The sequence below is a fragment of the Oryctolagus cuniculus genome, chromosome 6 (assembly GCF_964237555.1).
Source record: "Oryctolagus cuniculus chromosome 6, mOryCun1.1, whole genome shotgun sequence".
NCBI classification, from domain to species: Eukaryota; Metazoa; Chordata; class Mammalia; order Lagomorpha; family Leporidae; genus Oryctolagus; species Oryctolagus cuniculus.
The window spans coordinates 11,447,797-11,472,933 of NC_091437.1; the positions used below are offsets into that span (position 1 = coordinate 11,447,797).

Genomic DNA, 25,137 nt, shown 5'->3' on the forward strand with positions numbered 1-25,137 from the left:
ATGGTCTCTGGACTTGGCCTTTTGTCCTCACATTTTACAGATCTCCAAAATCCAAGAACCAGATTTCAGCTCACCTCGCCAGCGTTGTCTGAATCTGCTGTCTTGTTTTCTTCTTCTATGTGTCACATTGGCCTCTTTTCAGTTCTTTGAGGGTATCACAACTCAGTGGAGTCTGCCAAGCGTGTGGCTACTTGCGTTTGGCATGATTCATTCATATCAATATATCATTTCTTCAGACAGATCTTCTCTGGCTTCTCTAGTCAAACACTATCACCTCCAACAACCTCAGAGCCTTCCTTCCATCTATTCTACTTTTATTACTTTGTGATTTCCATTCCCACATAACCCTGATGGAAGCTCTGTCTCCCACAAGAAAGTGCCACACACTGGTGGGTTAAACAACAGCAGTTCATTCTCTTATAGTTCTAGAGGTTGAAAATCAAGTTCAGGGTACAGGCAGGGATGGTTTCTTCTGAGCCCTCTCTCCTTGAGCTGTAGAGGAGTATCATATCCCTGTGTCTTAACAAGCTGTCCATTCTGCATGTACACACGCCCTCACGTTGTATAAGGACATCAGTCATATTGGACTGAGTACCACCCTAATATCCCCACTCTGAATTGGTTACCTCTTAAAGACCTGAGCTCCAAATAGTTATATTCTGGGTGCTGGTGGTTAGGACTTTAACCCATTAATTTGGAAGGGGTACAGTTGAGCCATATGATGGATATGATGTAGATCTCCTATTTGTTTACTTTTTCATATCCTTCTTCCTCCTTGGAAATGAAACACTGTGAAGCCAGGGCCGTGCCATCCTTCACTTTCTCATACCTACCACTGAGATGCTGCTTGGCTGAGAGTGTATTTGATTCTAGTGTGTAGAATCAAACAACCCCAAAAGAAATTATTTCTTAGTTTTGCAGCCATAGTAGCTATTAATATGTTTTAAAAGGCAAGGGTTTTTTGATGATTTTATGAAAGCTTTATTTTTCTCTACTGAAAATATGTATATATACAAAATTATGCATACAAATCCACAGATTCCCAAGCTACTAGAGACCATAGGTTGTGAACTTTTCCAGTGTAGAAGCTTATAAAATATTTATTACTCCATGTTCCAAGGATGCTTCTGCCTGAGTATCTCTGATGGTTGAGCAGCACAGGGGATAGAGCATGCTATCCTGATTGAACACTACAACAGGTAAATCCTGCTGCTTCACTGAGGATAATTTTATGACTGCTGTTAGGGATGAAGAAATGATTCAATTATAAAAAATATATTGAACTGGATATGATAGCTATTTAGTTTTTATTCTGCATGAATACAGCATACTTCATTTTGATACTGTTTATAAAATCTTCCTTTGAGAAGCAGAGTTGCTAGGAACACACATTTGTATAAAATGCAATGTTTAGTGGTTATTCCTTCATCCTATTTATGAGCCTTTAGATAGGAGAAACATGAACTGATACATTATCAGTTTTTCCCTAATAAATAAAAGAACAAAACATGATTATTTTGCCAAATAATAAAAGAGCACGGCAGTAGTCCTCTCTCCAAAGAATCAAAAGTTTTTAATCAATTTGTGCTACAAAATACACCAATTTGTGTGACTTTCGGAAACTCCACACGGAGGGCTGTGTGGCACCATACTGAGCACAGACTCACACAGAGTCTTGCATACGGGAGCCCTAGGCTGAGGCAGGAGCTGCAGCACAGTGTCACACAGCTAAGCTGAGTGCCATAAATTCAGGTCCTCATCTTCAAAACATTCTCTCTCCCCCCCAAAAAAAAAACACAAAACTGTTTTTATATCTTCCTCCACAGATGTTAGATCTTTTAAACCTGAGTTTCATGTAGCAGGGACACTTTTTGCCTCATCAAAACGGAGTAGAACCGCAGGAAATTACACCCCGCTCAGATGTGACAGCACAGCGCCAGCAATTGATCACGTCAGCAGGCTGCTCCTTCCAGAAGTTCAAGTCACCTCCATGAATCAAGATTAAAACAAAAATCAAAATGTTTTTTTTCACTCTAAATTCCCTGGCAAGAATTACAATAATCTAGTTTTACAACAAATCTACATTCTGTTACATAAGACAATCTTACTGCCCAACTGACCTTGTGAGCACGTGTTAGAATCCTGGGTCTCTGGACACCAGGGTGATGAGCTGACCTGTGACACTGATTGTTAACTAGTAAAAGGAGGCACAGCCCAGAAGGAAAGAAAAGGCACAGTAAATACAAATGACAAGGAGTCAAGGTCCATAAATAGAAGATAATTAGCAATCAAGGAAATGAAATAAAAAGTGTTGTTCACACCCAATGATAATTTTACTCTTCTCCTCAGGCCATCTTCTACTGCTTTTCCAGGCCATAGCAGAGAGCTGGATCAGAAGTGGAGCAGCTGAGGTGCGAAGGCAAGTATGGGGGGAAGAACTGCTATAATCCAAAAGTAGTACCTATGAAATTTTTATTTATTAAATAAAAGTTTTCTATAAAAAAGGAAAGAAAATGGAGCAACTGGGACACACACCAGTACCCATATGGGATGTCAGTGCCAGAGGGGGAGGTTTAACATACTAAACTGCAGCACCTGCCCCAGCCACCTGATTTTTATTAAACAATCGAAATGTTTGAATGACACCAGAAAGAAAATGGAGTGTAGTCTTAAAATATTTAACAAGATCGTGTCCAACAGCAGATATTCCCACAATCCCCACACAAAAAAGTAAAAATTGGAAATTTACTGGGCTAGCATTTGGTCTAGTAGTTAGGATACCAGTTAAGACACCTGCATCTCACACCAGAGTGTGTGGGTCCAAGAAATGGCTCCAACTCCTGACTCCAGCTTCCTGCTAATGCAGATCCTGGGAGGCAGTAGGTGATGGGTCAAGGGGCTGGCTCTCTGCCACCCACTTAAGAGGACTGGATTGAGTTTCCAGTGCCCAGCCCTGTCTATTGCAGGCATTTGCAGTGAACCAACAGATGGGAGTGTACTCTCTCTCTGTCTTTGCTTTTCTCTGCCTCTCAAAGAATAAAATAAATAAATATGAATACAAACTATAATAGTGTGACACACTGTGCTAAAATACATATCCATACATTAAACATTATGTAGAAGACTAATTTAAAATGACTTTTAACTGAGCTCAGAAATTGTCAAACTTTCTGTCCTTCTTCCAACCTCTGCCTGTTTTTTAAAGCTTAAACAGGCAGGTTTCTGTAAAAAAAATTGCTTCTCTTTCTTTGTTCCTTACCTTCAGTATATCTTTCATAAATAAACTTCTCCCAAAACCCTAGACTATTTACCCTGAAATTTTTTATTTTGCATGAGAAAACAAACTCCTTAATATGCGAACACTATATTTTAGGATGTATCTGTTACACCAGCTGTGGCTGGGCCACCACTGAGGCACACGTTGAAAAGAGGGAACCGCCGGCGCTGCAGCTCAATAGGCTAATGCTCCGCCTAGTGGCGCCGGCACACTGGGTTCTAGTCCCGGTTGGGGCGCCGGATTCTGTCCCGATTGCCCCTCTTCCAGGCCAGCTCTCTGCTGTGGCCAGGGAGTGCAGTGGAGGATGGCCAAGTGCTTGGGCCCTGCACCCCATGGGAGACCAGAAGCACCTGGCTCCTGCCTTCAGATCAGCGCGGTGCACCAGCCGCGGCGGCCATTAGAGGGTGAACCAAGGGCAAAGGAAGACCTTTCTCTCTGTCTCTCTCACTGTCTACTCTGCCTGTAAAAAAAAAAAAAAAAAAAAAAAAAAAGAGGGAACCAAGGGGCCATCACTGTGGCATAGTTAAGCCTCTGCCTGCAGTGTCAGCATCCCACCTGGACACCAGTTCGAGTTCCAGTTGCCCCATTTCTGATCCAGCTCCCCACAAAATGGCCTGGGAAAGCAGTGAAAGATGGCTCAAGTGCTTGGATCCCTACATCCAAGTGAGAGACCCAGAAGAAGCTCCTGGCTCCTGGCTTCAGATTGGCCCAGCTTCCAGCCCTTGCGGCCATTTGAGGAGTGAACCAGCAGGCAGAAGATCTCTCTCTTTGTCTCTCCCTCTATTTGTAACTCTGCCTCTCAAATAAATAAATAAATCCTTAACAACAAAGAGAGAGGGGAGCAGAGAGGGAAAAGGAGAGAAATAAGAAGATGCAATGAAAAAACAAAGAAGTAAGAAAAGAGTTTCAAGTTCATTGTAATTTCAAGTTTGGCTGGGCAAGGCTGAAGCCAGGAGCAAGGTCTCCCACATGGGTGCAGGGGCCCAAGTACCTGGGCCATCTTCGCTGCTTTCGCAGATGCATTAGCAGGGAGCTGTACTGGAAGTACAGCAGCCTGGACGGGAACCAGTGCCCATATGGGATGCAGCCACTGCAAGATGAGGCTTAACCTTCTAAGCCACAGCGCTGGCCCATCTTTGCTTGTTAAACAAAAGAATAACCAGGACTTTATAATTAACATATTATCAGGAAGAACTTCAGTTATTTGCTTGATGGAGTGTCTACATCATTATTTACAACGCATAAATAATAATAAAATAGCCCAGCATAGAAAATACAGTTCCTCCAAATGTCTATGAGTGCCGCTGATTTTCTTGCCTTTTAACTGCATTCTTGCCGTTGTTCTCACCTCACACACGAAGGTCCACGATCCATCACTCTAGTCGCTCTCCTTCACCCTCGACGCCCCTGGACCTGTTTTATATTTCAGACTCACCAAGGCAAACTCCAGCTGAGATTAAATCTGAGCCTGTGCTTGCTCTGAGCCTGCATAGTTGACCATGGCAGCACAAATCACGCTGACTTCAGTTAATGACCACACTCCTCAAGCATGCTGCCCTCACTCGATGCTGCTCTTCCATCCCATTCTATTTCCCCAGCAATTCACAGCCTCTCTTCAGTTGGATTATTTCTCGCCTTCTCCTGTCTCTTCTACCTTCTCAATTCTCCCTCCTCTTAGCAGAGGTGACAACAGCTAATATTGAAATATAAACAATTAGGAAAGGATTCCTGTATCTTTCCAATCCTAAAACTTCCAACCTGACAGCAACTCTATCCACACACTGAGTGCTTAATTCCACCACGGGGGTTGGAAGTCAACCCCTCCACTTCTGCAAAGGCTCTGACTCTCACCTTTTCAAGGGCTTCTGTTCTGCAACTGATCACCCCTCCTGTGCCATCACCCTACAAACACGCCACAAAACTGTTCTTCCAGAAAGGCAAATAAGCAAGCATTCTTGACTCCTTATCCATACCAGCTCCTTATTTATTTCTCTTCCTTCCTCCACAGCAAAACTCTTCTCATGGTTAACAGCTGCTTTTTGCACTTCCTCTCCTCCCACTGTCCAAAGTAATCCTTCGTGGTCACCACCTCACTTAGAGCACTTAGGAAGCTCACACTTGTCTCCAGGCTGTGAAATCCATGGTCACTTACGACTCCCACACCCAGCATCTTCCTCCATCTCTGGGTGCTTTTAGCACAATTACTCTCCTTCTTGAAACAGCTTCTTCAAATGACCTCCTGGGCTCCACACCACCTGGATTCTCTTTCTACATGGCCTCCTTGACCCCCAGGCTTAGTGTTCAAACTCCCTTGTTCATCTCTTCTCTCCCTGTGCTTGTTCCGTTTGTGATGCCACTCATTCCTGTGGTGTTAGAAGCAATCTATACAGGGGTAACTTGATTTTTTTAAAATATCTGGCATTAATTTCTCCACTGTGCTCCATCCCTGTATGAACAAAAGGCTAATTTGGTATCCCCTCTTTGATATTCAACAGGCATAACACATGTAACACACAAAATCTCTTCCTTGATTTGCCCCGAGATGTTCTCATTTTAAATTTTTCTCTATTTAATAAAATGATACCAATATCCACTGCGATGTCCAGGTCATAAAAGACGCTACTATGTACCCACTTGTCCAGAGCAAAAATCCCAGGGTTTTCCCCGAATCCTGTGTCTCTTGCTTACCATCTTACGGTTGATCCTTCTCCTCAATGTGTATCTAGCATGTAACCAATTCCTACCCTGTATGATAATACTGTCCCACCCCCAGGTGCTTATTAGTTCTCACATGGATAACTGCAATGGACTCTTACTCTTCTTCAGCTGACAGATCACAGAGACGCCAAGGTGTCTATTTAAAAAGTAAGGTAATTTAATTCCTATGCACAAAATCTTCCTACAGCTTCCCTCAACACTTAAAATCCAAACTCTGACCTACACAGCTGTACGTGATCTGGTCCCTGTAAACTTATGGGTCTATTCTGTGAACCCCCTGCTTGCCAAACTCTAACCGCCATCCATTCCAAGAAGCCAAAAAGCACATTCCCTGGGGATTTTACCCTTGCTCCTCCTCCAGTGGGGAACACTCTTCTTCAAGGCAGTCACTGGGTTCACTCTTTCACTTCCTTTTTTTAACTTTTATTTAATAAATATAAATTTCCAAAGTACAGTTTATGGATTACAGTGGCTCCCCTCCCATAACTTCCCTCCCACCCGCAACCCTCCCATCTCCTGCTCCCTCTCCCATTCCATTCATACCAAGATTCATTTTCAACTAACTTTATATACAGAAGATCAATTTAGTATATACTAAGTTAGGATTTCTACAGTTTGTACCCACACAGAACATAAAGTGTAAAGTACTGTTTGAGTACTAGTTATAGCATTAATTCACATTCAACAACACATTAAGGACAGGGATCTTACATGAGGAGTAAGTGCACAGTGACTCCTATTGTTGACTTAACAAATTGACACTCTTGTTAAAAAAACACCTAAATGAAAGATCTTTGCGAGTGAGATCCCAGTGGAAAGAACGGGCCATCAAAGAAGGAGGTACCTTTCTCTGAAGGGAGGAGAGAACTTCCACTTTGACTATGACCCTGTCGGAATAAGATCGAAGTTGGCAAACTCAAAAGGTTTCCATAGCCTTGGCAACTCATGACAAGAGCTTTTTTAGTTCACCGACTCCGATCTTATTTAGACAAGGTCATAGTCAAAGTGGAAGTTCTCTCCTCCCTTCAGAGAAAGGTACCTCCTTCTTTGATGGCCCGTTCTTTCCACTGGGATCTCACTCGCAAAGATCTTTCATTTAGGGTTTTGATTTGTTTGTTTGCCACAGTGTCTTGGCTTTCCATGAAATACTCTATACTCTCATGGGCTTTTTAGCTGAATCCAAATGCCTTAAGGGCTGATTCTGAGGCCAGAGTGCTATTTAGGACATCTGCCATTCTACGAGTCTACTGTGTATCCCACTTTCCATGTTGGATCGTTCTCTCCTTTTTAATTCTATCAGTATTAGCAGACACTAGTCTTGTTTATGCGATCCCTTTGACTCTTAGACCTATCAGTGTGATCAGTTGTGAACTGGAACTGATCACTTGGACTAGCAAGATAGCATTGGTACATGCCACCTTGATGGCACCCTTTCACTTCTCAGAGGTCTCTATTCATCTTGCATCTCCTCTTCTAAGCAGTCATTCCCTCCTTACCTAAAAAAACAGACCTTTCACCTTGTCCTTTGCTGTTTTATTTCCATCATACCATTTACTACCTAATATGGATTCACATGATTATTTTATCCATTCTAAAGCATAAGCTTATAATAGTAGGTGCTGTGTTGTACTTTCAGAGTCTAGAACAGTGCTTGGCGTGTAGAAGACAGCCAGTGAGCTTTAAGTGCATGAGTGCTTTCTGCATCCTAACAGATGCTGTATTTACTAAATACTATTCAGAACCAATACTTAATGTACAGTATCATAAAGAATCTAGTAGCTCAACAATTTCAGGAGTTTTTGCAAATGATACAAATAGTAAAAGAACATTAAAATAAAGGGGAGTTAGGGTCAGTGGTGTGCCATAGTGGGTAACACCATCACCTACAATGCTGACAATTCATAAGGGCACCAGTTCAGGTCCAACAGCTCCACTTCCAATCCTTCTCTCTCCTAATGGCCTGGGAAAAGCAGCAAAAGATGGTCCGAGTGTTTGGGCCCCTGGCACTGATGTGGGAGACCCAGATGAAGCTCCTGGCTTCAGCCTCTCCAGCATTAGCTATTGTAGCCATCGGGGGAGTGAAACAGTGAATTTAAGACCTACCTTCCTCCCTCCCTCTCTCTCTCTGTGTGTATGTGTGTGTGTGTGTGTCCTTTTCTCTGTGTAACCCTGATTTTCAAAATAAATAAATCAATCTTTAAAATAATATAAGAGAGTTAACTGACTGCAGTAATGAAGAATAATTCATTGTAAAGGCAAGAAGCACATTTAGAAATAGCAAATGACTTCAAAAGCAACTGTTGTCATTCTGTTGCTATTTTTTAAAAGATTTATTTATTTATTTGAAAGTCAGAGAGGAGAGGCAGAGAGAGAGAGAGAGGTCCTCCATTCAATAGCTCACTCCCGAGTTGGCTGCAAGGGCTGGAGCTGTGCCGATCTGAAACCAGGAGCTGTTGCCATTTTTTATAAATTGAAGTAATTCCTTTCTCTGAAAAAAACCATACAGTAAGAACCTATTTCCAAAAAATAGAATCACATCACTATGTAATAATCATTGTCCTAAAAATTTTAATTTCATCTCTGCTAAGGGCTCATCATGTACATAAAGTGAATGCCCATCTCTCCCCACTCAAAGTGCACAGAGCTGGAGTTATATAGTCGGTATCATGCCGTAGCATATCAGCATCTGTTAGGCACAGCGTAGGTGCCAATGGAAACATATTACCAGGATTTGAGTCTAACTCTTTCTGATCATTTTCCTAATGTCCTCAGGTATTACCTTGTAATAATAAGCTAGTGATAGCTATGACTCTGTTTGAATCGTTCCAATTCATTTATGTAGTAATAATGTATATTTTAAATGTGATTTTGTATTTCCCCCATAATAGAGTCTCAAACATTCGAATAAACAGAAATCAAAATTAAGTTAAGTTCACGCGAAATACTGATGGATTTTAAAATGCTCACCAGTGCTCCTCTCTAATCTATCATTGACACGTAGGAGTAACTCCGTGCACGTTGAGTCTTCAGTGCTTCTAGCAGTTGAAGCCATAAACGCGCATTCAGGGTTGATTTAGAGTGGGCATACTGGTCCACACACAGTAGCATGACTTTAAGACTAACTGCATTTGAAAATAACCTTGTGTTTCTCTATTTAGTTCCTATATTTGAGGAGTGTGGCTTCTGTGGGTGTGAAGAACATCAGTCTGCCTGAATGAAGTGAGCTGGGAAAAGAGAAATGTAGTTAAGAGTTGGACAGAGATTCAGGAAGGAGAAAGGGGTTTGAATGCATTGGAGGTAAAATCTTAAATGCAGCAGTAATGAGAACATATGAGCACTGCATGAGGATATCAAAGAGTCTCCCTGATAACACTGTGGGGAGGAACAGCGTATTCTTTTCAACAGTTTCCTGTGGGGACTGAAATTTACTGCCTTATATATCTTCCCTGTGAGATTCTTAGTAAAAGATGCAGTCGCTAACAGCAATACCTGAATGGGTTGATTCCTTAGGAAAACTGGAAGGACCAATCAGCATCCTTGTAGATATGGGATTAGCGGACAAACAATAAACAGAGTTTGAGATGGGGGAGTGTGTTGCTTTCTGGATTAGGCACCCTTTGAGAATTCAGAATTCACATTCTACTTTCACCAAAAGATGGCTGCTTCACCACAAAATATCTTTGGAACAGTTAGAATGCTATTATAGTACCATTAAAAATGCATTTATAAAGCGGAACATTAATGATGGATTTGCTTCCTGGGGAATTATGGCAGATGTCAATTTTATAGTCAATCCAAGACTCAAATTATTTATTTAAATAGTTTCAATAAAAAGATAGTAATGAGTTCTGAGTACAATGAATTCTCAGCTACTTTCCTCTTTGTTAGGATAATCAATAACTCCATGTCAGAAGCTCCAGAAATAGGAAAGATGTACACTTCCCTTGCACACTGCTCATTTTAATCAAGATCACTCCCCTCTCCTTGGTAAGCCAAACACTTACTTGAGTGATGATTCTGCGACTCAATGGGGCATGAGTCTTGCTGTCCAAGAGTTAAAGCTGCTTCACTGCAAGTATAATAAAGCTAAAAGGAGAAGTCCCATGCCATGCAATAGATGGCTTCTATTGAATGTCTCCAGCTTACCTTTATTCAAATTAATAAGCTATGCTAGTCTATCCATCACCTAGATCCAACTTAGCATGAGCAAGGTTTTCACATGTGGAGAAAGTCATACAAAGGCTGACGGTCTCATGAACAGAAAACGCAGACAGAAGGAGAGATTGTCTCTCACTTCATGCTTTCTGAAAAGGAGCGTCATCAAGCACAGGTGCATTAAGGAGAATTCAGCAAGGTAGACAGGAGCAGGGAGAGCTGAAAGGACAAACCTTCGATTTTTCCCTGCCTATAGCAAGAAAGACTTTCCTCCACCCATCCCACAAAAATAATAGCATTTGGGGAGTATCTGAGAACACAGGAAGGAAATGGAGACCCAGTGTGAAGATACTTCAATAGTCATCTGGACCCGTCTAATCCCAAAGAGCAAGGGTTTTGGGTGATGATCTACAATGAGGAGTAGCTGAGTCACCGCAATGGTGAACTTTGAGTTGGCAGCACCGAGTAACATGAAAAGGGACCATCATTTTATGGATGCCACATTTAAATTCTGCATTTTAAAAGAGTTTTACATCTTTAATTAATATGGCAAGATAGTTTTCTCCTAAAATATTCCATAACTGATGATGATAATTTTCTCTTTTCTTTGATTTTTCCCCAGAATTATTCTATATGATAAAGAAAAGCAAAATACTTTGTCAATAGATACTAATTCGTAGTGATTTAAAACAATCTCAGCACTTGTAATCTACAGAAAGGGAATCTGCACTGAGTGTCCATTCAGATACGAGTGCTGTGCAGAAGATACTTTGGAAGAAACTATTCTATTTATTTGCAAGATGAATAAATCATTTTTACATATGCATCTATGTGAAAAATGAAAAAAAAAACACACATTAGGAAGGTATAGCCTCTATCCTCAAGGAAGGCGGGGTCTTGGCAGTACCGTGTGTGGCGTGGGTGGAGCAACACACACATTGTCAGACTTGAAAGTTGCTGTGGTGTGAGCAGATGGATACTAACATGAACTGTCCCATTGTCTGTTCCCAAACTTTACAACAGAAGAATTTACAAACTCCATCAATGTGTATAATTGGAAGAGTCAGCCACGGCCTTCTAGTCTGTAAGTAAATACTACCTTATTTATAGGAAAGTAACTTGACTGCTGAAAATCAATCAAAACAATTCAGTGATTAAGCAAAGAAACAACTGAGCAAATGGATGAAGAAAGAAAAAGAGCTGGGACTTCTAGGTTGTATTTCTAGATATTTGATGGAAAGGCATTGACAATTTTTGCCTCATGCTATCTTTTCAAGGAGGCAAATATAGAAAAAGTCTTGATGAAAGGTATCATCCCACTCAAATAAAGTGTGTGTTTTGTTTTCTGAGCAAAATAATAAGCGTACCACCTCCTTTGAGAACAAAAGTTGAACAGATGGCCGAGAGAATCCTTTTATACGATTCAGGGCTTCCTAAGCCCAGGTTTCTTTGACTGGAAGTAATCTGGGTCTCCCATGTAGATGCAAGGGACCTCATTACCTGAGCCGTCACCTGCAGCCACCCAGGGTGTGCATTGCCTACTGGGCAGAATTAGGATCAGGAACAGATCATCATCATTTTAACTGCTATACAAAATGCCTGCTACCAGGAACATAATTTTAAGGACGTTTTTGAAAAAATATCACTGAGTGACAAATTGGGGGAATAACTACATGAAAAGGACCTGGAATTACTCAGGACAAATTGTGTCTCCATTGCACAATGATTGCCACATCAAATCTGTGTATAATGGTCTGTTCCGATTAACCACTTTTATATTTTCAGCATTAATTCTTTTTCTTTTTTTTTATTTTTATTTTTTTTTTTTGACAGGCAGAGTTAGACAGTGAGAGAGAGAGACAGAGAAAGGTCTTCCTTTTTCCATTGGTTCATCCCCCAAGTGGCCGCTACAGCCAGCACGTTGCCACCGTGCACCTATCCGAAGCCAGGAGCCAGGTGCTTCCTCCTGGTCTCCCATGCAGGTGCAGGGCCCAAGGACCTGGGCCATCCTCTACTGCACTCCCGGGCCACAGCAGAGAGCTAGACTGGAAGAGGAGCAACCGGGACAGAATCCAGCGCCCCAATGGGACTAGAACCCGGGTGCCAGCGCCACAGATGGAGGATTAGCCTAGTGAGCCGCAGCGCCGGCCTCAGTATTGATTCTTGATTTGCTCTGAATTCACCAGCCACAGCCCTGAAGAATAGAGACGTTAAGGACAGTATATTCTTTTTATTTCTTTTTTTTTTTTAAAGATTTTTATTTATTTGAAAGTCAGAGTTGCACAGAGAAAGGAGAGGTAGAGAGGTAGCGAGAGAGAGAGAGAGAGATCTTCCGTGCAGGGGCCCAAGGACTTGGGCCATCCTCTACTGCTTTCCCAGGCCATAGCAGAGAGCTGGATTGGAAGTAGAGCAGCCGGGACTCGAACCAGCGCACATATGGGATGCTGGCACTTCAGGCCTGGCTGTTAACCCACTGTGCCACAGCACTGGCCCCTCTTTTTATTTCTTAAAATTTGTTTTCCTTGGAAGGCAGAGTGACAAAGAGAGCGAGAGATGGAGAGAGAGAGATTTTCCATCCACAGGTTCACTCCCCAAATGGCCGCCACAGCTGGAGCTGGGCCAGACCAAAGCCAAGAGCTAAGGCCTCTGTCTGGTCTCCCACATGGGTAGCAGGGGCCCAGGTAAACAGGACATCTTCTTCTATCAAAAATAGCATTCTTACTCATCATACCATGTATCACTTAAGTGCTCCAAATGTTTTATGGGTACCATCATAATTAATGCTTACATTACTTGTGGGAAATAAGTAAGCTTGTAAGTGATTCTCTCAACCATTCAGTTAGGGACCAGAGATAGCCACATGCACTTTCAGTCATTTTTTTCTAATGAATACAACTTTTTAACCTATAAATAGAACCAACTCGGCCATACTGCCTATGTCCAGACAGAACCTATAATAAGTCCCAGTGGGTAAGAAAGATAGGAGAATGTCTATGAATTGTAACAGCTTGCTGAAATCTTTATGACAGGAGCCTGCATTTATGTTTCTAATTACCATGAAGTTGGTAGTTACATTAAGGCAACTAGTTCTGTCATTCTGTGGGTGGGAAAGTATGCACATGTCAGCTTGCACTGACAAAATTTGTTCTTTCAATTAATCAACTAATTGGTTTCCATTATAATATTTTAAATATCTACCTTGGGTTTCAGCTCAGTAGTCTGGGAGCTCTCTGTGGTTAAAGTACTCACAGAGAAACTTGTAACACCACAATCTTGCAATTAGGAAGATGGAAATCCATGAATGAGAAAGGAAGGCTAAGCTGATCTTAGGCAGAGTCGGAGAGAAAGTACTAAAGCTACATCTCAGACTATGCTTCTCAAGGAACACACTTAGAACAGCAGACATAAGGGCAGTCTAAGAAAGAAAGCACAAAATGAATGTTTGAAACTGGGTCACTTGCCACCAACCGGCAATCAGGACCTCAGTTACTGCCAGGTGAGAGAGCACTACAGGCCCTGGCACAAGTGCCAATCCTATTGTTGAAACTGTCAGCTCTCACCAGCACAAAATTGGGATTGTTTGCTCATGGAAGAAGATATATCAGGTGGTCAAGTATTTGGGAAATAAGAGGCAAAGGGTACCTGAGAAGATAATGCAATGGTGATGATAATTACTAAGGACAATTGAAGTTCTAAGAGAAGATAAAGAAAAGCACAGGGGGCTAGTCACCAGCTGATACTTAAATGTGAACACAGAAGACTTCCCTGGTAAGTCACAAAGCATCACTAATCACTTGCATAAGGGCAAAGAAAGTTAAAGACCCTGTGTTAAGACTTAATAGTTGGAGTAGCCTAAGGCCAAAGAAGGTTACACTCCCAATAAAGGCAGATCTGTTCTGCCAACAAAGAGCCCTTATTTTGAAAGAATGGGACCCTAAAGGCTTTGTATAACACTCAGAAGAAAGTCCCCAGCAAACAACCAAGCTGCCACATAAGCAGCTCAGCTGCGTGGGCAAAGGAAAGTGCAGACACCAGGTTGGAAGAGGTTTTATGGGAAAGATCCTGCATGGAATTTATGGAACGCTCCAATGGGAGAATCACAATGCAAACTATTAGATGTCTCCAGCAATGTCATGCCATCTGTACCTGAAATTATATGCTTTTTGGAAAACAATTTCTGACAAAGAAAGCTTGTCCATGGGACACTAAGTGAGCACGTGACCATATCAACCCGTTATGAGACCCACAAAGTTACATGAATTAAGTGAGCCAACAAAGTACATGGTGTGTCTGGGATCTCGCTCAGGCATAAGACATCATGGGCAAAGTGCATGAGCATGTAGCACAGGGCACTCTGCCATTCTTCTTGCAGCAGGCACTCTCCCTCGCTTCACATCAGTGACCATGGGAGTCTTTTACAACCAGCTGATCAAAGGAGAAAAGCCTTAACTTGGTTCAGAGAGGCCTCTGTTTACCATGTGTGTGCAAGTGAAAAATCAGCAGTGGTCATACTACTGTAACTCAAGGGAGGCTTACAAGTCCGTGGTGAAGGAAAATCCTTGCATTGTGCAGAACTTGGGCACTCCAGTTGGTCACCCACTTTGTATAAAAACAAAAGTGCGGGCGCAAATTTTATAAAACAGCTCCCCTTCCCAGGAATAAATGTTTTGCAATTGAAATAAATCACATGCCTTGACTCTAGTCAAACCAGCATGACTCTTCTGCTTACTTTTATAATCAGAAATGCTTAATAAGCCATGTCTTCATTTACTTCTTTTGCTTCTTGAAGACTTGGAGCCAAATTCGAGACCCAACAGTGACATCTCTGCTGAACCACAGCATTACCACAACAGAGAGGTGTTTGCACAGGATTTTGATTTTCTGCTAAAAGGTATTCTCTCCAACTCCAGTATATCATTTAGACTTCTTTCCAAATATAAATGTCTCCCTGTGTCCCCCAGGTGTACACTGAAAAGAAACAACATGATTGATATCTAACACACTGACACGCAGAACGGTATCGGTATGTTTAGAAGCAAACACAAATATGGGACTAACACTAAGGCAAAGCTGTTAATTGGGTTAATAATTCTTGAGCCGGCGCCGTGGCTCAATAGGCTAATCCTCCACCTTGCGGCGCCGGCACACCGGGTTCTAGTCCCGGTTGGGGCGCCGGATTCTGTCCCGGTTGCCCCTCTTCCAGGCCAGCTCTCTGCTATGGCCAGGGAGTGCAGTGGAGGATGGCCCAGGTGCTTGGGCCCTGCACCCCATGGGAGACCAGGAAAAAGCACCTGGCTCCTGGCTCCTGCCAGGATCAGCGCGGTGCGCCGGCTGCAGCGGCGGCCATTGGAGGGTGAACCAACGGCAAAGGAAGACCTTTCTCTCTGTCTCTCTCTCTCACTGTCCACTCTGCCTGTCAAAAAATAAAAAAAAAAAAAATAATAATTCTTGGGCAGTGCCCCACATACCACGCAGTTCCTACTCTCTGCGCTCCACCTCGGGCTCTGCATCTCCATTTCTACCCTAGGATCTCTCCTATCTTTTTGTCGCAGAATTATGTGTTCAGCCAACAGGCATCTTCAATGGTATGAGCCAATAATGCCTTAAGGAGTTACCATCCCAGGACCATTTATATTTTAGTAGAAAACTATTAAAGACAAATAGGCTTAAGGCCCAAAGAGATGATATTCAGAGGACTGAATTTAGGGCGTGCAGAGAACTATCTGGTCACTTTATCTCACCTTGCATCATCTTCTGTATTTGGAACACAAAAATTATGCTGTCCACGAAGATCTTCTTTTTTTCTTAAGACATGTTAAAATGTATTTATACAAATGCATACATTTTATGTAAGCCATACCCACATGCTAGCTATATTTGAAACTAAATGTCTATGTTTATGGAAAAAAGATACCAAATTTTTAAGATGATCTGCTATCACAATGTTTGTAGTAGATACACTAGTTTTGGGTATAAATCTGTATATGTGAGTTCAATAAGTGTTTTTTATTTTTTTATTTTTATAGAAAACTTTTATTTAATAAATATAAATTTTGAAAGTACAACTTTTGGGTTATAGTGGTTCTTCCCCCCCATAACTACCCTCCCACCTACAAACCATCCCATCTCCTATTCCCTCTCTCATCCCATTCTTCATTAAGATTTTTTAACTTTTTTTATACAGAGAAGATCAACTCTATACTAAGTAAAGATTTCAACGGTTTGCAACCACACAGACACATAAAGTATAAAGTACTGTTGCGATCTAAAAATTGCTTTAGCAGGGCTGGTGCTTTGGCATAGTAGGTGAAGGCTCCACCTGCAGTGCCAGCATCCAATAAGAGCGCCAGTTGATGTCCCGGCTGCTCCACTTCCGATCCAGCTCTCTGCTGAAGGCCTGGGAGAGCAGTGGAGGATGCCCCAAGTGCTTGGACCCCTGCACTCATGTGGGAGACCTGGAAGCAGCTCCTGGCTCCTGGCTTCTGGCTTTGGATTGGCCCAGCTCTGAGTATCGCGGCCATTTTGGGAGCGAATCAGTGGATGGAAGAACTTTCTTCTCTGTCTCTCCCTCTCTGTAATTCTGCCTCTCTAAATTGCTTTGTCTAGCCCAAAGATCTTCACAAGTGCTTTATTAATCCTCAAAATACAAAAGGGGAAAATTTTTATAGCTATACTGTCACTCTTTCCCTCTAAATTTTGCTAATAACCTCAAAGAATCTTTTGGAAAAAGGAAAGTAAGAAGCCACCATAAGAACACAACTGTTATTTTCACTTTTAGAAATTTTTAAGGCATTTAAATAATTTAAAATATGTTGCATATTTGTAATTCTAGTATCAAGCAAATTTAAAATCTGCTGATTTTTGTTACTTTTAGAATATGGTTTTCCAAGCTCCTATATGGTTATCACAGCTACTCATTTTAATAGCTAAATAATTTTCTACTAAATTGATGTGACATAATTTGCCTAATCATCCTTTGTGTTATTAGAATTAAATATGTTTCTGCCTTTTTAATAACACTAAAAGGAGCAATTGGCACGGTTGTAATTTCTGCACAGTTAAATACCAGTAGTAAGGAGTTTCAGTTAAATACATAAACATTTACATGTTTCTTGATTATTGTTGTTATCTCATTATAATTATTCTCTAAAATTCTTGCAGTAATTAGAATAATATACCCATTTTGACAGAGCATCAGGTCATTAAGAAATGAAGTGACTTTCAGAAAACACAGAGCTTAGTGTGCAGAATAGATATTAGAATCTTGCCTGTTAACATCTCGACACCAGTTTCTTGAGCACACAGTTAAACAAACAGAGAAAAACAAGTCAGGAGCCCAGGTTGCCCGGCAGAAGGATATCGAATGCACTGACTCCCAGGGATAATGGGGACTTCTTTCAATACTATTTCTTCAGCATAAATTATTTCTCCCTGAATTACTTCTTTAAAATATCCATCCATTCACCTTTAGAAGATAACACACATTTTATTTTAAGAAATCTCCGCTCACCTCCAGATTAGATTAGGTTTCTTATTGAATGCTGTCGAATCTATTACAACTGTAATTAAATCATTAATACTTAATGACTTTCCTAATGGTACATGAGCCAGCTCCTTTCTCTCTTGTTCTCCACCTTAACTATTCCTAAAACAGTGCCATTTATATATCTATATATATATATACATACACACACAAACATAATTTTTCTACTTCATGTATGTAAAAAAATCAATACTTATGGAATAAATAATTAATGAATGGAGAATTGGACAGATGGGAAAATTAATGTATTAATTTAGCGGGACTAAAAAACACTCCTCAAAACTGCCATTATCTTTCTTTTATCAAAAAACCTAAAAGGAATTTTTTAGGTTCAAAATTCTAAGCCTTTTCCTTTATTGCCTCCAAACCTCACAGTGAAATGACAGTAAAGATGCTCTACAAATAATGAAATATGTCGACTCTGAGCAGAGGAAACACACCACCGCTGAAGGAAAAGCCTGCCGGATCACAGACCCTACACAGCAGTTGGACCACAGACTAATGAAACTGAACCCAAAGCACTACCAGGAAAAAGCCAGTGGAGGTGGGAATCCTTTACCTTACAATGACCTAAGTGCTGTTGGCATTTCAGTGCAAATCAATCACCTGAACTTGAAATGATTATATTTTAATGTTTACGGTTTAAACACTGTCACAAATAAAGGCCCTAGAACTTCACACTCTGCACAAGTTGTAGGGCAGCAGATGAGACTCCCAAAGGAGTGGATGGCGGGGGGGGGGGGGGCACTGCAGCACGATCGTTCACCTCTCCATCCATTTCCTCTCACTGCACACTCTGTCACGCTCATCTGCGAGATATTCTGAGCTCAGATGTTAGGTGATGAAGTATTCCACAGAGACAGAGAAAAACTGTAGAGATGGTATTAATGCCAAAATTATGGCTGAGTAAATCAGGTGATAAAATACCATTAATCTTCTTTAACACCACAAAAATTCTGCATTTTTGTTAAACTTTTGCTACTTCATGTTATCATATCTTAATTATGTGATATAACCATAGATTTATGAATATTATATTACAATAATATTGTATAGAATTTTTAAAAAGACAATAAAGATGAGAAATGTATGAGATGCCTCAGTTACTCCTGGGATTAAACTGGGAACCAAAATGCAGTCAGATGAATTATGAACACTAATTTCTCAATTGAACAGCAACAGCTATGTAATTTTAATCAGATTTATGCAAAACAGGACAACTCAGAAAAGAATTTTGTATGAAACGTGAGCATTCTTCTTCATTTATATGCAGAGTGTATGCATGTCAGACTACAGACTCTGAAATTTGTCAATAACATTGTACCACATTGATCAGTAACCAGTTTGCCAACACCTCTTGCACAAGTAGCTACCATCATCAATTAATAGCACATCTGGTGTCGAAATTCTGGCACTACTGATCAACAAAAGACACAAAGAGTACATTTTCCCACCTGGATAGAGGACTGGAATTAAACATGTTGCAATGGTTTTTTTAACGATTTTAATTTTTAAAAATTACAGCATATCTGTAATTTTTCTAAAAAAAACAAAAACCACTGAAAAGATACTGATTAAATAAGAAATAAAACCTCAAGAAATAAAATTGAAGCATATATATATATATATTCACTTCTGTATTTTCTCACTTTGCATTCAGATATAAAGGGGCATATGTGGTGTCAACGTTCTTTCCTTCTTGAAATTTAGGAGACAATAACTAATAAATGTAAGTTTCCAGTGTAATACTATGTAAGACCCACATCTTGTAAAACAATAAAAAAAAAAATAATCCTGAAGCAGAAATATAAAGGAAAAGTCTAGGCCGGCGCCGCGGCTCACTAGGCTAATCCTCCGCCTTGCGGCGCCGGCACACCGGGTTCCAGTCCCGGTCGGGGTGCCGGATTCGGTCCCAGTTGCCCCTCTTCCAGGCCAGCTCTCTGCTGTGGCCAGGGAGTGCAGTGGAGGATGGCCCAAGTGCTTGGGCCCTGCACCCGCATGGGAGACCAGGAGAAGTACCTGGCTCCTGCCATCGGGTCAGCGCGGTGCACCGACCACAGCGCACTGGCCGCGGTGGCCATTGGAGGGTGAACCAACGGCAAAGGAAGACCTTTCTCTCTCTCTCTCTCTCACTGTCCACTCTGCCTGTCAAAAAAAAATTTTTTAAAAAAAGTCTATGAAGTGTTCCAGATTCCTCCATTTTGTTGCAAATGACTGGATTTCGTTGTTTCTTACTGCGGTATAGTATTCTAAAGAATACATATCCCATAATTTCTTTATCCAGTCTACCATTGATGGGCATTTAGGTTGGTTCCAGGTCTTGGCTATTGTGAATTGTGCTGCAATAAACATTAGGGTGCAGACCGCTTTTTTCTTTATCAATTTAAACTCCTTTGGGTAAATTCCAAGGAGTGGGATGGCTGGGTCGAACGGTAGGGTTATATTCAGGTTTCTGAGGAATCTCCAGACTGATTTCCATAGTGGCTTAACCAGTTTGCATTCCCACCAACAGTGGGTTAGTGTCCCTTTTTCCCCACATCCTCGCCAGCATCTGTTGTTGGTAGATTTCTGTATGTGAGCCATTCTAACCGGGGTGAGGTGAAACCTCATTGTGCTTTTGATTTGCATTTCCCTGATTGCTAGTGACCTTGAACATTTTTTCATGTGCCTGTTGGCCATTTGGATTTCCTCTTTTGAAAAATGTCTATTGAAGTCCTTGGCCCATCTCTTAAGTGGGTTGTTGGTTTTGTTTTTGTGGAGTTTCTTGATCTCTTTGTAGATTCTGGTTATTAACCCTTTATCTGTTGCATAGTTTGCAAATATTTTTTCCCATTCTGTCGGTTGTCTCTTCACTCTCCTGACTGTTTCTTTTGCAGTAAAGAAACTTCTCAATTTGATGCAATCCCAATAGTTGATTTTGGCTTTGACTGTCTGTGCCTCCCGGGTCTTTTCCAAAAATTCTTTGCCTGTGCCAATATCTTGAAGGGTTTCTCCAATGTTCTCTAATAACTTAATGGTGTCAGGACGTAGATTTAGGTCTTTAATCCACGTTGAGTGGATTTTTGTGTAAGGTGTAAGGTAGGGGTCTTGCTTCATGCTTCTGCACGTGGAAATCCAGTTTTCCCAGCACCATTTATTGAATAGACTGTCCTTGCTCCAGGAATTAGTTTTAGATCCTTGATCAAATATAAGTTGGCTGTAGATGTTTGGGTTGATTTCTGGTGTTTCAATTCTGTTCCATTGGTCTATCCATCTGTTTCTGTACCAGTACCATGCTGTTTTGATTACAACTGCCCTGTAGTATGTCCTGAAATCTGGTATTGTGATGCCTCCCCCAAAGGGACAAATACCATATGTTCTCCCTGATCGGTGACAACTGACTGAACACCAAAAAGGAAACCTCCTGAAGTGAAATGGACACTATGAGAAATGGTGACTTGATCAGCATAGCCCTGACTGCTAATGGACAACTTAATACATTATCCCTCATAGTATTTTTTTTTGTCTGTTCTACTTAATATGACTGGTTTAATTCTGTAATTATCACACAGTTATTCTTAAGTGTTGAAAATTAACTGAAATGTGATCCCTGTTAAACATAAAAGTGGGAATAAGAGAGGGAAGAGATGTATAATTTGGGGCATGCTCGGGCTGACTTGCCCCAATTGGTAGAGTTGGAAACATACTAGGGGATTCCAATTCAATCCCATCAAGGTGGCATGTGCCAATGCCATCTCACTATTCCAAGTGATCAATTTCAGTTCACAATTGATCATAATGAAAGGACTAAGAGTCAAAGGGAGCACATAAACAAGTCTAGTATCTGCTAACACTAACCGATAGAATAAATAAAGGGGAGAGTGATCCAACATGGGAAGTGAGATACTCAGCAGACTCATAGAATGGCAGATGTCCTAAATAGCACTCTGGCCTCAGAATCAGCCCTAAAGGCACTCGGATCTGGCTGAAAAGCCCATGAGAGTATTTCAGGCATGGAAAGCCAAGACACTCTGGCAAAAAGATCTCTGTGAGTGAGATCCCAGTGGAAAGAACGGGTCTTCAAAGAGGGAGGTGCCTTTCTCTGAAGGGAGGAGAGAACCTCCACTTTGACTATGACCGTGTCTAAACAAGATAAGAGTCGGAGAACTCAAGGGGCTTCCATAGCCTTGGAAACTCATGACTGGTGCATAGGGAGATTACTGATGCCATAAACAGGAGTGTCAATTTGTAAAGTCAACAACAGGAGTCACTGTGCACTTACTCCTCATGTAGGATCTCTGTCCTTAATGTGCTGTACACTGAGGCTTAATGCTATAACGAGTACTCAAACAGTATATTTCACTTTGTGTTTCTATGGGGGTGCAAACTGTTGAAATCTTTACTTAATGTACACTAAACTGATCTTCTGTTAAAAAAAAAAAAAAGAAAAAGAAAAGAAACTATCAATTCCCAACTTGACTCTCACTGGGATTAAACATGACAATAGGTCTGATCTGATTTCATCATCATTTAAAAAAATCATCTATTATTTTTCACTTTATGTTTCTGTGTGGGAACAAACTGTTGAAATCCTTACTTAAGGTATACTAAGCTGATCTTCTGTATACTAAGATAATCGAAAATGAATCTTGATGTGAATGGAAGGGGAGAGGGAGTGGGAAAGGGGAGGGTGGTGGGTGGGAGGGACGGTATGGGGGGGAAAGCCATTGTAACCCATGAGACGTACTTTGGAAATTTATATTCATTAAATAAAAGATAAAAAAAAAAAGTCTATGAAGTAGAGAAAGGGGAAGATATAGATGTTCTTGAGAAGTCATGAAATAAGGCTGAAAAAATATCACTGTAAAGATCCCAACTGTGTTTGGTTTTGTAAAAATTCACTTATTATTTATGGAGAACACTTAGAAAGTTTCTGACATGGGAAACAGTACATCACAGATAGTCACAACCTCAGCTCAGTATCTATGGGCAAGTAATTAAGCTGTTTGACCTTCAGTATACAATGAGTAAAGCGAGACAAATCCTGTAGTACGGCAAGAACGAGAATGCAAAGATAAAACCTAGCATTCTGCTTGCCATGTAAGTGGCATCCAATTTTCATAAGTCTGTTGGCATGATTTTTTCATGCTTACTAACATGAAAAGGTATTAAAAACTTCAAACTGATGAAATCTTTACTTAATATATACTGAATTGATCTTCTGTATATAAAGATAATTGAAAATGAATCTTGATGTGGATGGAATGGGAGAGGGAGTGGGAGGTGGGAGGGGTTTGAGTGGGAGGGAAATTATGGGGGGGAAGCCATTGCAATCCATTAACTGTACTTTGAAAATTTATATTTACTAAATAAAAAATAAATAAATAAATAAAAGAAAATATAAAAAAATTTTAATATGTATGTTGTTTATTTTAGAATCCACTCAAACCATATTGGGAAAGTGCTCTATCCAAAATAATGTATTAATGGAAGATACAAAGGATGGCTGGGTTGCAACCTGTTGCAAATCTGGTATTGAGAATGAGTAAAAGAGAACACAGGCAGAATCAACACTAGAGGCATTTGGTTGTCAGTGCTGTGACTCGATGAATAAGAAGGAAGTCCCGTATATTATGGATGTGTTGGCACACATGGGACCAGAAGCAATCCTTGCACATTTTCTTTTAATCATGGAAGATGTGATACAATGAGAAATAGCTATCTTATCTTTGTCCCCAGTATGAGTCTTGGTGAACCTTTAAATAGCTTTGGAGTGGGGCTAGTCACCAGAAAAACCAAGGCAAGATTGATTAGATGGTCGGAACTTTGAGGCTCACCCTAGGAAATGGAGGGTGATGGAGTTTGAATCAACTGTGCTGTCAGGAAACCCCCTCCTAAAATATTGGGTTCCAAGAACTTCCGACATGGTGATTACAGGGAGGTGCTTGAAGGGTGAGTGGGTATGGAAGCTGGAGTCCCTTCCGATAGACTCTTCACCATGTGTGTCTTCCATCTGCCTGTTGCTGAACTGTAATCGGTCATACTTGTATATGTCGCTGAGTCCCAAGAGTCACTCTAACAGAGCATTGAACCTGAGACGGAGGTCATGGGAATCTCAATGTAGGGGGATGTCTGAAGCCGGGGCTGTTTTGTGGGCTTACTCCTAACCCTGTGTTAACTCTAGTTGGCGTCAGAACTGAAGTGAATTTTAGGACACCCATGTGGAGTCGGGAAAGTTGGAGACTTGGTTGGTGTGCTTGGCAGATGTTGAAGGGAAAGGAAGTTCAGAGAGTAGGTTGTGTATGTGTGTGTAGGGGCTGGTTATTACTAGGGCAGATGGTCCAGTTGCTTTCTGATCCTGTAAAAAGAAGCAATACTGGGAAGACAGGATTTCAAGGCAATTCGGCAAATATTCAGACGAAAATGATGATTTTGAATGTTTTTTTTTTAACTGAAGGAATTTTAATGGCATTTTGAAATCACAAAGGGGTTTAGGAGTAGGGAGAGATGCTCTTCAGGTGATATCCTATTATTTACAAATCAAGCTGGAACTAGTACAATGGATAACAGCTAAGCTTTAATCCCAAAATATTTTAAATTCTTATCTAGGGTTATGCTTGTATTTCAATCTTATTCCTTGTAGTTTATTTCCTGATGTGTAGTATGTACATAATCAGTCATTAAACATCACACTGGTTTGTGTTTTACCATGAAATTGCCATGAGCAACAACCCAAGGCAGCTCATTCCCTGGCAAGAATATGAGTAGTCAGAGATTCTAGGGCCAGTCAAGCAAAGCTAACTGTAAAATAACTGCAAATGTCACAAGAACATATGTGAAATAGCAAATAAATAGGTTTACTTACGCACAGAAAACACATTTGCCTCCAACAGCTATAAAAGTTTTTTTTTTCAAATCAATAAAAAACATAACAGACTTGAATTGCATCTGGAGCTATTGAGACTAAAGATAAAGACAAAAACTTGAAAAATGTTCTTTTATAATCACATGGGGGAAATTTCCCTAGCTTGAGCAATGTATACATTAAACTACTTCTATTATTTCCTGACATGCAATCATTTCACATTTATCTATCTAACACATAAAACATGCCAATAGTTAAAACCCAACAGTTTGTACACTCAGACACTAGACTATCATATATTCTAGCAGCATTAGCAAAATTCTGACCTGTAGATAGACCAAAGATTATAGAGTCACTGCTCATGGCATTTTCAAACTCAGAAAGCAATTCGGAAATAGTGAGTAGTCACTAGTTTCAGATATGTCCACTGTCTTCACAGCACTCACATCAGTGCGGGAGTTCTCGAGATACCTACACCACTGCACTTCCTGCAGAGGAACTAGGTCTGAGAGCCTTGTCAGCACTTAAGTGGGCAGTTCCAAGAAACAGGGCTTTTATCAAGAAACCGATTGACTTTAATGTCTACTTGAACCTCAAGAA

General features: G+C 40.8%; 1 long non-coding RNA gene across 1 annotated transcript in view; it reads right to left on the bottom strand.

The window, feature by feature from the left end:
• The window catches only part of LOC103347854 (arginyl-tRNA--protein transferase 1), a 323,705-nt gene that overhangs the window by 110,966 nt on the left and 187,602 nt on the right, over positions 1-25,137 (bottom strand). The window lies entirely within an intron of this gene.